Raw genomic sequence first — 19,254 nt, 5'->3', positions numbered from 1 at the left:
TCAAAGTATAGTATTATGAAGCCTCGTGAACGTCAGCTGGAGCTCGGTTGGGGGGAAGAGCGGTTGTAGCCTCCCGTATCAGCTGATGGTTTTTCCACCAAGATACAGCCAGCTGACTTATATATTTATCCACAGTTACATATAAGCTATCATCAGGTAAATTTTTGTTTGAGAGGAAATCACGGAAAATAATTTTTTTTCTTTCATGTTCGAGACACCAGCTGACGTATAATACACCATGTTGTAACCAGCTGATTATTTTTTTTCGTTGAGATATTGGGTTAGCTAAAATTTGACAAATTTTTAGCTGAGAGGAAATGAGTGTATGAATATATATTTTTTTTCCTACGTGTGTGGGAGGCTACAACCGCTCACCCCCCCAACCGAGCGCCAGCTGACGTTCAAGAGGCTTTAAATACTATACTCTGAGGCGTCTGACGAATTATCTCTTGAGAGGAAATAATTAACCAAATTTGCACCTGGCTCCCGTACCAGTAGGTTACACTCGAAGAATATATATGACAGGTTCGAATCCTTCCGGTCAGCGGAATTATGTACGTCAAGGATGACCTAAAATTGTACCAAATTAAAAGTATTCATTTCAATGAATTTTATGACTCATCAATAAAATATCTTCGATATTATTGAGTATTTTAATTAACTAGGAAATAGCAAAAAATGATAAGAATTAATTATTTACTATATTAATCGATATACATAGATCAAGGCTTAAAAAATATAAATTAAGTGAAATAGATGATGTCTTATGTGTTTAATTTAAATGTGTATATTTGTTGTTAAATAAAAAGTTTTAATGTCTGTGATCGCGAGTGACTATAAACAAATTCCACACATTAAAATGAACATCAATGGCGTCTTAAATCTGAATCACACCAACCTTAATTCAATTACATCACATTAAACCACGATAAAAGCGACACAAGTCGGTCAAGCAAGTGTGTCATGCCTCCCGCGGCTCGAAATATGATCCTGTAAGGATTTCGGCTTCCTTGAACGTAACTGTACCGCACAATGTCGAGGCCGAACAATACATTCGTAATACCTACATTAAATTGGGACACGGGAATTTTGTTTTTTTGGAAAGATATTGTGTGTAAAAATACTACTAGGGTTTAAATGTGTTGTGTGTGTGCTTAACATCTGAAAGGATTATGTGCAATTTGTTAATTCACTTACTACTAGGATAAATATTATGAATTAATCTCGATCCAACTTGAAAAAATCAATGCAAAAATAGCTATTGTACATTCCAAGTGTTTAAGGCTGTATTTAGCTAAATAATGTTTTTACTATTTTTATTAAAACCTTTGAATATTTCGGTATAAGTTAGATAAATAGTAAAACAAGAAACTACTTACTATGACTATTAAAATTGGCTTCTAAAATAAGTCCATTTGAATTATTAATATGTATTTGAGTTGAAGGTCCTCACTAGGTATATTGTTTACGTCAATATCTATGTTCAATAAAATAACAATCTGAATATGGAAACTAGAAAGCACTTAAGATCAAGCCATAAAACACCATAATCCAAAACATTAACGGTAATCCCAAAAATAAAATAGCATAGAATCACTTACGGTGTAGCGTGTAGCAGAATACTGGGTTACCATATAAAAGAAATTAAATAAGAATAACAAAATTAAACTCAGTGTCACAGTTATTCAAATTTCAACCTAACTGTTATAGTATTAAGGACTAAATAAATAGCAAGAAAGTTTTCAAGGTTCATAAAAATACGCCACCTACGTTTTGCCGCCAAAAAATGTTTTTGTCCTGTCCATTAAAGATTGAACAATGAACCGTTAAGTATACAATGATGGCCTCTTTTTACGCAATACATGTGCGAAAAGGACATATTACTGTGAGCTTTTTGATAAGCAAAAGAAACGGTTTTACGATGAAAAATTGACTTATAAATAGCTCTGATAAAGAAGCAATCTTTTGTTGCATGATTTTTCTCGTGAGAATTTAAGGTTTTTATGGTGTATAATGATATACCAACTGATTTTTTGTACAAATGTTAAATGTTACCTTTAGAATCTGTCACTTAAGTAGGTATTTTATCTTTTTTATGCTCCTAATACTAAAAGATAAGTGAATATTTTTTGAGCTGGCAATACGAAGCAATATACCCTCCATAGTTCATACAACCTCCATACTGAGCAAGACGGTAGGTACTATTTTGACGGTAGGTACGACAATTATGACAAACAGACGTTTTGATCGTATCTATTTACTCTAATCTTTTCAAAATCGGCTATTTTCAGGATGAACTGATTTGTACTAAAACATCCGCTCCTCAAAGAGGATGAATATAAATTACCCAAATAGTAATTATAATCAAATAAAACAAAAACGTATCAATATTGAAACGATATATTATCAATTGGATCTCTTTTCGGCAAGATCTGCGATTCTAAGAAGCCGTTTATAATTTGTTCTGGTTCCTGCATCGACACGAATTACGTTAGGGCTGACACTTATAAGATAATTAAATTCAATTTTTTGATAATACTCAATAACCAGTTTCGGGTTCTCCTTCTTAGTCATCTCATAATGTAGGATCTTTAGGATGAGAGGGGCTAATGACTCAACACCCGAGATCCTTCAGATAATTTCAAACTTCGTTGTGGTCATGGAACATGGAGAATTTGATAGATCAAATGCGACTATAGATCTTTAGATATTCTCCAAATATATTACAAAAAGCAATCAGTTTTACATACGCCTAGTGAATTATGGGAATAATCTATTAGGTTTTCACGAGATCCTGCAACACTTGACGACTTCCGCACTACCTACAAAGAATTTTGAATAGAAATTAAAGAAAATTATTCGTGTATTTTCAACATCTATTTTTATTTTATTTAGCTCATTGAGAACTATTTTTTCCCGCTTATTACTATTCCGCAAAAATAAAATTAATTATTATTAAGTTGGCAGCCCTAAAAGTGCGTGTGCAGAGGAAGATAGATAGTCCTCCAAAGACAAGTTGGTCATGTTTGCCCCACAAGTGATTTATATAGCCGGCACTCGGCGCCGCGAGCGATCACCACAGATATACACAAATTTCATTTTAATTTCAATTATTGCATGATACATTTTTAATTTCCGCCTTAATCGATAATTGGTTTATTCGAAAATAATTGAGTGCCAATTTGTGTGTGATTAAACTGCAATACAGAAGGGTATATTTTATTTGATTTGACCTATTAAACTGGGTTTGTACTATATATTTCATTCATTCACGTGTAATATAATATAATGTTTACAGTCATAAAACAAGGACCTCATGGAAACAAATTTTAGAGAAGACATATTATGAAGTAACAAAGCTTTGCATAGCTAGCCTTATAAAGTTTCATGTTCCTTAATTTTATACAAAATATTAATAATTCATGAAGCTGAAACAGCTACCTATAGATTAATTTAGATACACAGAATGAATTATTCCATATTGCTTGTATGACCTCGCTATTAGTTCATATTTTATTCATCCATTTAGTTGAGATTAGATTTATTATTTGACTTGTTAGTAAGAAGCTTAATAAATTGCTACTGTCATCAATCAACAGTCTCATCTGATTAAATTTTTTTAAACTTCTACGTTCAGATGTAATCTTAAATTATCCATTTGCAAATAATGCCTGTATGAATAACCATCACATTATGAGTCGTTTAAAAAACCGTTTGATATTTTACCACCCATATGTTTATAATCTTAAATCTCATAAAAAAGCTTCCTTATTTATTACTAGCTGTGATAATATATAGCCTATAGCCTTCCTCGATCAATGGGCTATCTAACACCGACAGAATTTTTCAAATCGGACCAGTAGTTCCTGAGATTAGCGCGTTCAAACAAACAAACAAATTCTTTAGTTTTATAAAATGTAATATAAAGATAGTATAGATTTGTATCAGCTGAATGATTTATCCATTGAATAGTGAAGATATCTACTTGATAATTTTCTGATTATGAAATTAAATTTCATGAAAAACTAGCGGTCCGCCCCGGCTTCGCCCGTGGTACATATTTACGTTTTCTCTACATAAAAACCATCCTCGTACTTCAAGGAATATAATAAAAAAAGAATTATCGAAATCGGTTCAGCCGTTCTCGAGTTATGCGCTTACCAACACATTTTGCGATTCATTTTTATATATAAGAAGACTAGCGGTCCGCCCCGGCTTCGCCCGTGGTACATATTTACGTTTTCTCTACATAAAAACTATCCTCGTACTTCAAGGAATATAATAAAAAAAGAATTATCGAAATCGGTTCAGCCGTTCTCGAGTTATGCGCTTACCAACACATTTTGCGATTCATTTTTATATATAAGATAGTTTTTAAAAGTCCCTCTCATACGTATATATCAAGGATTGTGGAAGCATTAATAAATTGCCAATTTACATATTAATGTTTATTGTGCGTGTAAGGAGTTATTGGTTATTAAATTGTTTGCATATTGATTTGATAATCATCGCTTTTAAAATACAATTTGCGAAGATATAGTTTATTTGATTCAGACGTTAAATGAGTGAGAGAAGGGAATGCTTACCGAATAATAGTATAGAGACGTTAACTCTTCTATACATATCTCAACTTAATGCAATCACAATTCAATTGAGATAAAAATGTTTTCAGTAGAATAACACAAGAACTAAGAAGTGAGGAATTTTTCTATACTTACCTTAGTTACATAGGTATCTGGTGGCGACACACGCATCATATAACATACAACGTGACAAAAATAGCAAACGACAAAATTAAGCTTGCAAAATTAATTTAAATATCTTGTACGTGCTTGTATCTTCCCAGAGAAAACAATATGGGTTTTTTATGAGAATCAGGAGGCACTTTCTAGGTAGACGTGACTTACCACCGTAGACATCGTTACCACTTTTCACAGAGGACTGTGGTCCAACATCTGCCTATCTATGTTAAAAAAAACAGAGTTGTCTAATGAATGTTTTCAAATTAAAGTAATGAAATTGAATTTTATTATTTTCCAAATTCAGCGTACGTACAGTTATGTAAAACCTTAGTAAAACGTAACCGTAATAAAAGCCTGTTAAAAAGGCAAAGGAGTTAAAATTTGCGAGAGTGTTGAACAAATCGATAATATTTGAATATCAAACAAAACCCGTGGGGGGTCTACGGGAAGCATACTTTTTACTAATTGCGAACCGCAGACGCCACGCTTTGTTTTCATATGTTTATTAGTGTGATAAATTAAGATAACGCCTCTGAGAATGATGTCATGAACTCATAAAAGGAAAAATTATATCTAACCGGCGGGTCAATGAACTAGCTAACAGCCTTAAAAGGGACAACTCATTCAATTCTTAGCGGAAATTAAACATGCGCTAAAAATGCGCTGTTTGTTTGTTCAAGTGTGTTTCGCAGTGAGTTATGAAAATTTGTTCTCGCAAATTTTTAAGAAGTCAATTTTGAAGTTATTTCTTTTGTCTTTGATTGTAACTTTTGTCACGTATTCAAAAAAGTACTAGAGTATTAAATAAAATGGATTTAAAACAAAGTTGGGACATCCAACCGCCATGATAGTACTTATCAGTTGAACTTATAAGTATAAAAAAAGCTTCAACACTTGAACCAATTTTGATAAAAAATGTAGGCTAACTTTGATTATGAGATATTCTGTTCTGGTGGGCTCTATTAAGTGGTTAAAGTACATCTATTAAGTGAATCTTGTTGTTGTTAAAAATATATACAAATGATAATAAAATAATAAATACAGTTATTATTAAAAAGCCACATAATCACCACCAATTCGTTGTATTTACAATACATAATGTAGTTTTCAATGAATATATTATATAATTAGATTAAGATACCGCATAAATATTAATGAATTACGATACATTAGTGATTGGATTCCGTTTAAACAATACTCGTGAAGTGATATATCAAAATGACCTTTTAATATTGTGCGGAATTTTATACATTTTAATTAGTTAATTTATGAGGAATATTAACAAAGTAGTTTAACAATTTTGACAAAATCATTTTGATAAATCAGTCAGTATTATTACTGTTATAGGCGCGATGTTTAATTATACCTACCTATTTAAGCGTAAATTCTTTTATATATAAACGTTAACCTAGTAAGTTATAAATAATAATGATATAACTATAGATAACTACTTTCCGCCCGCGGCTTCGCCTGCGTTTTTAAAGAAAAACCCGCATAGTTCACGTTCTCGTGGGATTTCCAGGATAAAACCTATCCTATGTGTTAATCCAATTGTAATCGGTCCAGTAGTATTTGCGTGAAAGAGTAACAAACACACAGATACACATCCTCACAAACTTTCGCAGTTATAATATTAGTAGGACAATAGAAGAAGTCACTTATCGAATTTATTAATTTTTCCAAAAGTATAAAACAGAACGCTGATGCCAGTATACAATAATCGTTGTTTCTATTAAAAATTATGTTGACATAATTTATTAAAAACACACTATTTCAATAAATGTAATACCTGGTTATTATTCATGCCTTAATTAAGATTACATTCTCTGAACTGCATCATAACACCAAGGTCGTTTTTGATTTCGCGCTTAATAAATATGAACTTTAATACTCAGCAATAAGGTTGACAATAACACAAATTTCACCGGGGATTGCCCACATCACAAGGATCTATGACTAAAAATAAAATTGAGATGATTGTATCTTTCAAAATTAAAGAAGAACCGATGACTGGTTAGTATTGGTACCTGATATAACCTTCTTTTATGACTTTGGTGGTAGGTAATTGTTTGGGATATCACTTTTCTTATAGATATGAAAAATATTTCTTACGAGAAATAAGATGACTCTTTATTTTAACCACGATCGAACTTTCAACCTTGGTTGGAATGGCAACACTTTCATTATTTGCGTATGAGTTATGACCATATCTCCAATGCTCTGCTACATTTTCACATTTGTACATTTTATTATACAGTTTTTACGTAAAAGTGAGTGATAAACTCTAACCTAGGTACATATATTTTATAATATCACTAGTGGTCCGCCTCGGCTTCGCCCGTGGTACCTACATGTTTAAACTATCCTATCTCTCAAGTTGGATCGAACTGCACATGGTGTGCGAATTTTATTATAATCGGTTAAGTGGTTTAGGAGTCCATTGAGGACAAACATTGTGACACGAGATTTATATACATATTAAGATTATGGCCATGGGAATGAAACTGACCATAAAAAAGAATGTAGCCTATTTATACGTAGCCCACGTATGAACTTGCAATAACTGCTTAAAAATCTAAACTGAAATTGTAAAACGCACTTAGAATAAATATATGAGGCTTGCACATTATTACATATTAATTTCATAATATAACTGTGCTCGAAATCATAATATTTCACATTCACTCTTTCAAAATGTTAAATTGGTTAATTTTAATGGTTTTAGTGCTTATGGAATAGTTTTTTTGACAAATGGTTCTTATTATAAAATTATTGGAGTATGTAAAAAAGTAGAAATAATAAAAAATAAAGTAGGTAGTATTATTATGTAACTGTTCTCGAAATTCATAGAAATAATAAATGAAGTAACTAAGTAAAAGTGTAGAGCGCTAAAAATTAAATATGTTACATATATAATTAAAAAAAAAAACAAGTTATCATTATATAACTTTCTTTATATGTTGCTTTTATTAGGGTTCCGTAGCCAAAATGGCAAAAACGGAACCCTTATAGTTTCGTCATGTCCGTCTGTCCGTCTGTCCGTCTGTCCGTCTGTCACAGCCGATTTACTCGGAAACTATAAGTACTACAGTGATGAAATTTGATGGGAATATGTGTTGTATGAACCGCTACAAAAATATGACACTAAATAGTAAAAAAAAGAATTGGGGGTGGGGCCCCCCATACATGTAACTGAGGGATGAAATTTTTTTTTTCGATGTACATACCCGTGTGGGGTATCAATGGAAAGGTCTTTTAAAATGATATAAAGTTTTCTAAAAAACATTTTTCTTAAAGTGAACGGTTTTTGAGATATCAGCTCTCAAAGTCGTAAAAAGTATGTCCCCCCCCCTCTATTTTTATAACTACGGGGTATAAAATTCTAAAAAAAATAGAGGTGATGCATGCTAATTAACTCTTTCAACGATTTTTGGTTTGATCAAAGTATCTCTTATAGTTTTTGAGATAGGTTGATTTAACTGTAATTTATTATATTTGCTGCTACGGAACCCTTTGTGCGCGAGCCCGACTCGCACTTGGCCGGTTTTTGTTATATAATGGAAATCCTTGAGGGAGGCCTTTGTCCAGCAGTAGACGTCCCACGGCTGAAACGACGACGACGACGAAGATTATAAAATTAATACTTAGAGTTCAATTCAACGAAGCATAAAATATATTAGACCATATTTAGCATAAATACGCTGAAGTAATCTTCAATTGTCCACACAGGCTAAAACATAATTACATACAAGCCTAAACAAATACGTCCATCTAAATTCAGTAATACTAGGGGTGTAACTAGTTAATTACATGCAAAAACTCATATTCGTCACCTCTGTTGTAATCGAATATTGAATTGCATCTAGGCCATTGCCACATGTTGACACGATCACATGGCATAAGGCCGTCTATACATGAATGTGATTCATTTTTAAATATTTCATGCAAAGGCTAAGGTCGTTGAGATTGCCGGACGGTGGAACGGGGACATAATCCATCGTCCGGTGCGGTGAGGCGGCGTGAGACGTGTTCCGTTCACGCCGCCCCCCAGGAAGGAGGAACTGGCGAACACTAGCCAGGTCTTAATCGCGATGGGCCTATATAAAAAATAGGCTGCCGCTGACAGGGTTACGGAAGCGGTTACACCAAATACCCGCGACCCTGCCAATATAGCGGAGCGACGGAACACAGTGGAGTTTAGTCGGTAGTCGCCGCATTCTGCGGTGTGAGTCCGACATAACCCAGGGCCCTTTCCCCGAGCGCTCTGGGTATGCCTAAATGCATTCTCCACTATAAAAAAAAAAAAAAAAAAAAAAAAAAAAAGGTCGTTGAGATGCGTTTCCCAAAATCCTTACGCTTTGAGAGTGGTATGCGGTAAAATAGTTCGTGACGTCACAACGCTTTGGCCTGATCTTTAGCCTATAACCTATCAATGAATTATTAATACGTCTATAATGGGAGATTAGCAATTGTTTTAATCGCATTATAAATTTAATGGGTCTTGAATGTTAATTTGGGCGCTAGACTTTAATTTTTTAATGATACATATACGTAAACGAATGTATAAAAATGTGATACCTAGGTAATATTTTATTGTTTGAATACTCGAGTATTCAAATTCTTTTAGATTTGTGATAAAGGAATAGTGAAAAAATTATCGACCACATTCCATTTACATTTAAATTTCACATTATTTTTTATTTATTATATAGGAAAATACGAGACAGAAGTTGTATGTATATTGTTCAATTCTGTGAAAGATGTTCTTCTCGGTTATTTTAACACTCTTCAAAAAATATGGTACTGCAAGTAATTTCAAGTTTTTTATATACATTTTTATGTTTCGTTCTAAAGCGGTTCCCAGCTTCGTTTACAACGAGCCTTGCGTCAAATCACACTTGTCGTGAAGCTTGACACAACGCCAGTGTAAATATCTGATGTCTATAATTGCTGTGGAGTCGTGGGACGAGCCAGGGTCGATCGATGTACAGACATACGAGTGTTTTAGGAAGTTATAGTTTGGGATACTTATGTTAAATTTGATACTATAATTGTTTCTTGGATTTTATTTTACGTAATACATAAAATAAAAGCTTATGGAAGTTATGATAAATCAGTTCATATAGCTTAGGCTTTTTTATATTACATGGATATAGATACAGGATACGAACTTGTGATTAGAGCTTTACCGTAGCGAAGCTACGCCGTACACAACTTCGCCTACAGACGAATTCCAGAATTCTACAGGGAATTATTCTTTTGAAAGTGCATATAAATATATATTTTATAAACATTTAGAAAGAAAGAAAAATTAAAATTTTTATCTGGATCATCATTTATACATTATACAACTAATTTGAACACACTATCACGGAGCTACGAACACCAAATGCGATACGACACATAATATTTATCTTTTACATAAATTAAAAATTGAAGAAATCCAGTTTTCTTAAATGACTTATTTATCTACCTAATTTTGCCAAATCATATGGATATATTTTCATATTTTATCATCAGGGATAAAGCCGATTCTAAAGTAAGTTTTTTGATTAAGAAAAAATCTCTAGTGACTCGAGTTTTATTTCTTTTATAAAGATATCTATTTCCACAGTTTACAAACAATGCTTTTCATTGCCTAGCTATATTTGTATAGCCTTGTTGAGAAAACAAGTTTTTATAGTAAATCCTTCTTGGTAAAAAAAGGTTAAAAATACATTGACTCGTAACGTATTACAGTCACGAGAGTGTTTTTCAAGGATTGAGTTCCGGAAAGGTTTGTGAGACACTGTGACGTTACAGATCGATTTTAGTTGGGTCACTTTTTGACCTTTGCGATGCGAGAGAAATGACAAACGTCATTAAGATCCGTGATATACCTATGAGCTGTGGTGTAAGTTAGAAGCTATGAGCGATTATTAAGTTCAGAGGTGAACAAAAGAACATTAAATATTTATTATTTTAGGGTTTTTTTTTTCGAAATAATGATGAGATAAACACTGGGAACTGGAAGGTTAATCAATGTTTTTCTTCGAAAATTAAAGAGACCTAATGTAGATCACAAACGCTTTGTACTGTTTAAAGTACCTTAAAAAAAATATTCTATTTCAAAAATGTAATAATTGAACTTCATATCTGGTATAGGCGGCGTTGAAAAAAAATTATCATTCATAGAATATCAACTTGGAAATAATTTTAACGAAATATTTTAGTATGCCTCAATTAACGTAGTTTCAGAACATTCTATGGCCCTAAAACTAAATTCTACAACCAGTGTTCTAGTAGTCGCTTCATCTCATCACTTACATCCCAATCACCGTCGATAGCAAGGTGATTAGTATTTCGGGCGCGAATGGTGGGAGCGCGCAGTCTCTTGCCGCCAGTCGATCCGTGCGCCCGTCGCCACTGCGCGCACCACACTGACGCGCGTCCCCAACTAACCCATTTTCAAAAATAGAACACTGTGATTTTTTTTCCTCTAAATTCTGTGTTTGTGATGTGCCAGTGACGTTTGCGAATAGCTACGTACCATTTCACTTTCACCACCAAAGAGTTTTTGCAAACGGTAAGTTTTACAATTTTCATCCCAATACGCGGAAGTAAATAAGGAACTGAAAATTAGTTACGCGTAAACCACGGAACTGGATTTGAATGATGCTTAGTGGTTAACAAATTGCATGTTAATTAACAAACTTGAGGAATGTTATACAATGTGGTTAAAATTGTAGTTTTAATTATTATATTGTTCATTGTAATGGCGGAAACTGTTGTCATTCTTAGCATAAAAAGACTTCAACGTGCGAACGTAGCTCGTTGAAGTCTTTTCTATGCGTGCGCTCAACGCAAGTTACTGGTTTGCGACAAATAATTATGTTTTACAGCTTTAATTTTATACAACTACCCTTATATGTTTATTATTATTTTTTGTGAATATATCCTGTATTGTATTTGTACATATATTATAATATATTTTGTGAAAGTATGAACTGTAAATAAAAATGTGACGCAAAATAAGCAAACATTTTAAAATTTCTCCTCGATAACGCACGGCCAAATCGTGTAATCTTTAGCAAGAGGAAACTTATTGGGCGTATTATAATAATTTATTTATTTATAGTTTGCATTATTGTCAGTTGATGATATAATCGGAAAAATTTGCAGTTTCCTAATACCTGTCCAGCATGTTTCGTAATCGCCTTGAGAGCCTCGCGACGTGTAATTTGTATATCTTGAATAATATTAATTTTGAATAATTAATAATTATTTGAACCGCTTCTGTTGTGTAAAGAATGTTTTTAAAGAATCTCAAGGACTCTGTAGTGATTTGATCGAATGGTAGCTAATGTAAGGACGACTCAACTTTTTTGGGGATCGATGTTGCAAACAACTTGTAACAGTGTTTTTTTTTAATTAAGTATTGCTTTATACAAGTATCAATAACCAAAAAAAAACATTAATAAGAAGAAGGCACTTCATATTTTATATATTGAATTACCATCTTGATATTAACCGTTTTAACCTAGAAATCAAAACCCCATATTATATTCTTACACATACATTTTACTTATCATATTATATCGGTACCCTTCAGGGCAAACAGAACCAAAAGTGGGTCATAATCAACTTTTCATACACTTGACGGACGTGCTCGGTTAATTAAAATCTTGGACGTATTTTATGATTTACAATTATCTTTTACATATTAATAAATACATTGAATACATATTAATTAATTGTTTATAAGACCTATCGCCTCAAACAATAGCTTATTTTAACAATATGTCATGTAAACTTATTTTAAAAATAGCTTAATTTGTACCCCCAGTGTCACAATTTATTTGTTAAATTACTAATTATTAAAAAAATTAATTGATTTCCTAGTTTACTATCTTTCATTGAAAGACTTTCAATTCAACCCATAGTAAGTCTTAATTGCTATTGATGTGATATTAAAGAATTATACATCTTGTTATATTATACCTACGTCCATAACATTATGCGATATTATACATAAGTTTATAAATCTTAAACTGAGCGTCGGTCTTGAATCTAGACCAACAATACCTTCAAGTTATTTAATACTAGTTCAAGTCATGCTCCAATAACTATATTATTGAACAATGGCACACATAGTATAAACCTTTCCAAAACATTCACATAGAAAATACGCAGTTAGCGAATCGAAAGTCCCACGATAAACCCATCAATATAATTTCATCACACATCACTACCATTCAATACACATCACTATAATAATACACGTATTATAAGGTGTTAAAGTCGATATTTGTGCATCAATCGAATAAAGGATTAACAAAAGAAAGCTAATGGTCCGGGTAACCGTAATGTCTGCTGCATATTGTTGTCAAAAGCTATTTATATTGTTTGCTGTGTTGGTAGTTGGATGTGCGTTTTGAACTACATCCTGCTGCATGGTATGGCATTACATCTATGAGGTATTGTAAAATGTTAAATAATATAGTTAGATATTTAAACGTATACAGTCACCAAACTCTCTTTATGGTACACAAATTATACCATATAATTCAAGCCTCTATAATCCAACCTATGGTTTAATCATTACAACAGTAACACTAAGACAGAGTTACTTCTACATTAATATTAAAAGTATATAAACGTTAGATACGGCTATAACGTTAAATTATAATTCCGTCACTTTTCACTTCCCGATGCAGAAAAAAAGTTAATGAAACACACACGTAAAAACGATAATTTATTCAACGCTACATACATGCGTTTCAATTTATTCAAATTGAGGTAAAGCGTTCACATGCTGGTTCATACGTTTCCGAGTTTTAAGGTCGTCGGAAGAGAATAATTTTAGTAGGTATACTTTATAACAGTAACCATTATCAGTTTAACGATTTGTGTTTGTATCAGATTGTCTTAATCTGATTTGTACTTTATTCACATAAAAATAGGGCCGATTTCTCTGCGTGTTTTGCATATATCCGGCACTTTCAATTTTCCAAATTATCATAAGGTAGTCGTGCACTTAGTTTGCTTCTGTGAATTGAATGCTTTATTGAATGTACTTAAATTGTTGTCTATTATAATGGTTAAAAATGAGATTAGTTTATTTTAGAATTTAGCTGCACATATTAAAGTTTGATAAGTAGGTGTTGTAAAATTAACACGATGTATTATTATGTATAAATAAATATATATGGGTATATTTTGAGTATATTTATATATTTGCACACACTTTATGTGAAGTGAAGTAAAAGCTATTCTTAATCTACCAAAATTTTAACCTTACAAAGTAAAACTAATAATTTGTGTTAGTTTGAAAAAGAAATTGTTTAAATTTAAAGATGTATTGCTACTAGTACATTAACTTATTTTATTTGAAAATAAACGTGAGTAAAAGTGGTACAAACTAAATCAAACATTCATTGGGCTTAGTATTCGATAGGTGTATAACCAGTTGCGAAACTTGGATATCTGTTACAACATTTACCAAGTAAAGTAACATGACCTATCAGGCTATAGATACTAGCCACTGGCCCTGGCTTTACGCGCCTATTTAAACCTATCAAATCTATACTAATCTTATATATAAAAATGAATCGCAAAATGTGTTGGTAAGCGCATAACTCGAGAACGGCTGAACCGATTTCGATAATTCTTTTTTTATTATATTGCTTGAAGTACGAGGATGGTTTTCATGTAGAGAAAACGTAAATATGTACCACGGGCGAAGCCGGGGCGGACCGCTAGTATTAAATATAAAACTGATGAGTTTGTTTCTTTGTTTGAACGCGCTATTCTCAGGAACTACTGGTCCGATTTGATAAATTATTTTGGTGTGATATAGCCCATATCGAGGAAGGCTACAGGCTCATCACGCTAAAACCAACAGGAGCGGAGCACTGGGGGTAAAACCGCGAAGCACAGCTAGTTGTTTATAAATTACACGTGTTATATTTTAGTATTAAAGGTATTAAATAAATTGGATAATAACACTATTAAAAGCCAAACTAATAGTCTATAAATTTAGTAAAATTACTCGTCATGTGTGATTACGTCATACAATTATCGTAATCTATTGTCATTATTATTTGTAATTAGCTTAACGTTTTGAATTAGTCGTGAGTTTTTGTTTAGTTTATGATACTATGTTTTATTATAAACTCGTACATAATATTTTACCATAATTTTTAGTAGGTATGTTTTCAAATAAAAACTTGTCAAGCTGGTTACAAGACTATATGATTTTCGTAACATAAGCTACATAGCAAGCACGTAAACACGATCCAAAATTAATAAATTCTTATTTTTCGATCACCTTATAATCTTTGTTCAAAAGTGTATGTTATAAAGTAAGGCCAAGCCCATACTAATTTTAGTATTATACTTTAATATAGCCTCAGGATTAAATTTAGGTCTAACCAAAACCGATTTAATGTATATTATCAAATTAAAATTGCAAGATTAAAAATAATCAAATTTAACCAACAAGGTCGTGTGAAATGACCCTAATTTAAAATTAATGTCCATAGTCTTTACAATGTACACTTATGTAACATTTTTTGTGCATTACCTAATATTTACAGAACACGTATGTCACTGAAAGGTGGCAATTTTGTCGATTGTGTCATCAATTGTTCACCTTAAAGAATAGAGAAGACAATGTTTGCTATTATCACAACCTTTAGCCTTCATTGAATCAATAATATGAATGGTTTTTTAAAATAAAAAAAAAAATTGTCTGTAAAGTCGGTTTACTGACGATAGTTGAACGTGACAACGTCCGATTGTGCTTCTTTGTCGCTCGTTCCGCGCTCTCGCTTGCACTTCAAGCCATGGAACGCCTCAGAGCGAGGTAACGCCGCATGAGTCATGTTTTTTCGTGCGTGCTGCCGGCTTTATCGAATAGGCATGACGACAGTATCCATAAATGATCGTATTAGTGTTTATAAGGGAAAATGTATAATAGATAAATTACATATAGTGACTTAGAAATCTTAATGAAAGATTAATGAGATTATCAATAAAATAAAACATTGAAATACTGCAGTTGGCCATTTTGACTAAAACACGCGTGACGTCACGCTTAAGTAAACAACTCACGTCAGATGTTTTTTGTTGTTATGAATATGTTGAGAATACGCATTTTTATTTATTTTCTATTGTTTCACGTATGCTTTATCGACTCAGAACAGAAATACAATTGCGAATTCACGAATACATGGTTCGGGGTTCTCCGCGCCAACTTTAAACAATCATTTCTTATTATTTTCTGGCTTAAAATAATTACTAACACATTTTTGAGCATTATTTTTATGTGGATTCACACTGCAATGCTGCACACCACTTATAAACTTTGAAATTCGTTTCTATAACATATATTAAATAAATATTTTTTTTAATTTTCTTCGCAATGCGTACAAATAATTACGTATTTACCAAAGTGTGACGTCACGCCTACGCCATGACACCTGCGAGCTGTTTTGGCACAGTTAATAAATATTTTTTGGAAAATGGCTTTTATCTTCGTTAAATTTAAGTATATTACCGAAATATAGTAAACGTATACACACATTATGGAAGAGGATTTCAAAATCTTTCGTCATGCCTATTATAAGACGTTGTCACGTCAAAAACTACGGTAAAGGTAACTACTCCCTCAATAGAAACAAAAATATGCACAGAAGGAACTTAAAGGAAATATCGGGGAAGATGAAATGACAACACACAGCAAAAACTATAACCAAACTGTACGTTACAAGACTACTACTGATTGTATAACATCTTTTAATAGAAAGAGCATTAAATATTCATCAACAAAATCTTTCAGATTCAAAATTTTAGTAGAAATAACAATAAGATATCATACGTCATTAATTTTTCCATTTAATAACTTAGTTCCGCGTGGAAAAGGAAATAGATATTAGTGTAATAGTGGTAAAAGAAAATGAATAAAAACAAAAATAAACGAAGACTTTAATTGTAGTCATAAGACATATTATTATATCCTTGACCTTAAGGTGACCGTATAAACTTCAAAAAACACTAAAACGAAGATGTTAGTATGATGGTAATAGGCCATTTTGAAAACATAATGAGGACCAATGAACAATATGTTTGTTTCGCAGTCTCCAACATTTTAAGTTAATTTAAATGAGCCGGATCTTTCGGACCAGTTTCTGATTGAGTTTCTTGATTCTGATCGGATCGAAATATTTTCATTCATATTTAATTATTGATTGATAGTCTGATTTCGTCATTGACAAAGTCATCATGATTTGAAGTGAAATCTCTAAGCTGTATATATGAACAATGTAGTTCAAGGATTAGAAAATGCAACACTTGAAAACAAAGAATATTTAAATATTACAATTTAAATTGATAATAACATAAAATATTTAGGCTCGGTTCGAGCCGTCATAATGATTCGAGTTCAATATAGTTTAAATTTAAGTTCATCTGCCTATTTCGCCTACTACAGATCTCTACTTAGCCTATACTGGAAACCAGAAGGTCTTTACTGTATAGGCGTTTCACCACGCAATGCTAGCCAAATTTAATTTGATAGCTGTCACATGTCAGCACACTTTTTAGTTCTATGACATGCCAGCCCCCCTAGTCCCCCCTAGTGTAGATAACTACAGCTTACGTCAATCTCATACATTCGTAGTCTATTCTATTGAACGCTACGCTAACGGAAAGCCACTTGACTAGGGGGGCTGTTTATTCACCATTTTTCCTTATCCGAATTGTTTAGTCGACTGTTGAACGAAGCCGTACCGTTAAGGCACTATTCAACGAGTAAATATCTGTTATTTTTTAACTGATACTTCAAAATCAAATGTTTGCCAAAGAAAAATATATGAATTAAGTAGAACACAATGCTATTTCTACAGTATTTTTGTAATATAGTTGCTCAAGGAAAATTAAAATTTTCTTAATATGTATAATGCATATAATAATAAGCAATGTATCGTGAAGCAATAACGACATCCTGTCGTGGAATATTTGTTAATCTGGTTTACATTGAAAGGTCGTTTGCTTATTTTTTATCATTTTATGAAGATGATATCAAGTGCTAAGTATTTTTAATAAAAACTCGGAAATATTTTTTAATATGGATTTGGGCTTAATTTTAATGCAGGTTTTACATTTGATGTTTAAGTGCATGTTTACGAAAAAGATACAACAAATGTGAAAAAGTTGAAAACACAAATAATATATGTAATACAAATGCTATAACTAATTTCCAAACATAGTCAGAGCCGGTCGTTAGTTTAATTCTTATGCTTGTTATTTTATAGGTAGATAGTTATTAACCAAATATGTCCAACTGCCTCGGGGCACAATCATTCATATTTTAATTAAAATTAAACTTACACCAGTAGCCTTGAGTCAAAGACATGTGCAGGAAACATTTTTGAATATTTTGAAAGTAATATATTTATTTGTATTATTTTGACTAGACGTTACCTTCGATGTCGTTTAAGTTTTGATATTTTTTACAGGAAGCTAAAACCTAGGTCCCATTCAGGTTTAAAATAGCTAAGATAATATCAAACTTGAAAATTAAATAAAACCTCACAAAAATATTTTATTTTAAATTTCTTTGATATGCTAATTCAAAAAAACTTATTTATTAGGTATATATGCTTATGAGAAAAACAACTTCGAGGATATATTAATATTCAAGAATTTATTTTTAACAACATTTTTTTTCTTTTGATAAGAAACTAACAACAAATTTAATATTCTCATTTGTGGTCTCTTTGTAAAAGTATATCTAAGATTTTCTATAAGATTTTCTATAATATTATAAATTGTTTATTTTAATTAATAATTAATTTTGAATTGTTTGAACAAAAAATTACGTATCCAGTTGGTAAGCCTTTTTTTAAATAAAAACAATATTATAATAATCCTATGGGCTAGAGAAGAAAATTAATGTTAGAAAGGTAATATAGATAATATGTATATTATATTATCTACTGAATAGATTATATGCTGCAACAAACAAACACATTCGATTTCATCAGATTAATTAATGTCTTATACGTCAGTTATTTGACGTACGCATATTGGCTGTTAAAAGTACTGTGAAGTCATTTCACAGCAGTAAAACTTTATAAACTTATAAAGATAATGAGATACCGATCGAACAATTCGATCGTGAAAAAGTTACTCTATGCTCTTGTTATAAGGCTCTTTTTGCAATTTAAATATGTTTGTTTAATTCAGTGGTCTGGTAGTATTAGTTAGAAAGTGTTTGTCGGTTCAATTGGAGGTAATTTCTTTTTCGCCTCGGGCTAATATAATTTTGGGGCTAACAAACTTGCATAGAGATACAACAATCACGTCAATATGTTTAAATTTTGTGTTTATGTTTACAAAATCGTCGGTTAAGATATCTCTTAAGATCTTAACATGAACATTTTGTTACCAAAACGCAGTAAGTAGTCGGTAGATTCCTAATTGCCAGGACTATCTTTTATAAAAAAACGATTTTTCGTTTTTGAATCAA

The 19,254-nt window shown here is 31.9% G+C and overlaps 1 protein-coding gene across 2 annotated transcripts in view; it reads left to right on the top strand.

Moving 5' to 3' along the window:
* The window catches only part of exp (expansion), a 135,014-nt gene that overhangs the window by 29,572 nt on the left and 86,188 nt on the right, over window positions 1-19,254 (top strand). The window contains exon 1 of one of the 2 annotated variants that reach the window (XM_089696801.1): window positions 11,098-11,307. The exons of the other annotated variant lie outside the window; for it this stretch is intronic. The gene's annotated coding sequence lies outside the window, so the exon portion shown is untranslated. Of the gene's footprint in view, window positions 1-11,097; window positions 11,308-19,254 lie in introns of those variants that run through there. 2 annotated transcript variants of the gene reach the window in all.

This window comes from Colias philodice, chromosome 6 (genome assembly GCF_061535455.1).
Source record: "Colias philodice isolate Cphi_HAF_F1 chromosome 6, ilColPhil1 Martin Lab GWU primary, whole genome shotgun sequence".
NCBI classification, from domain to species: Eukaryota; Metazoa; Arthropoda; class Insecta; order Lepidoptera; family Pieridae; genus Colias; species Colias philodice.
This window is presented reverse-complemented; position numbering and strand designations above follow the sequence as displayed.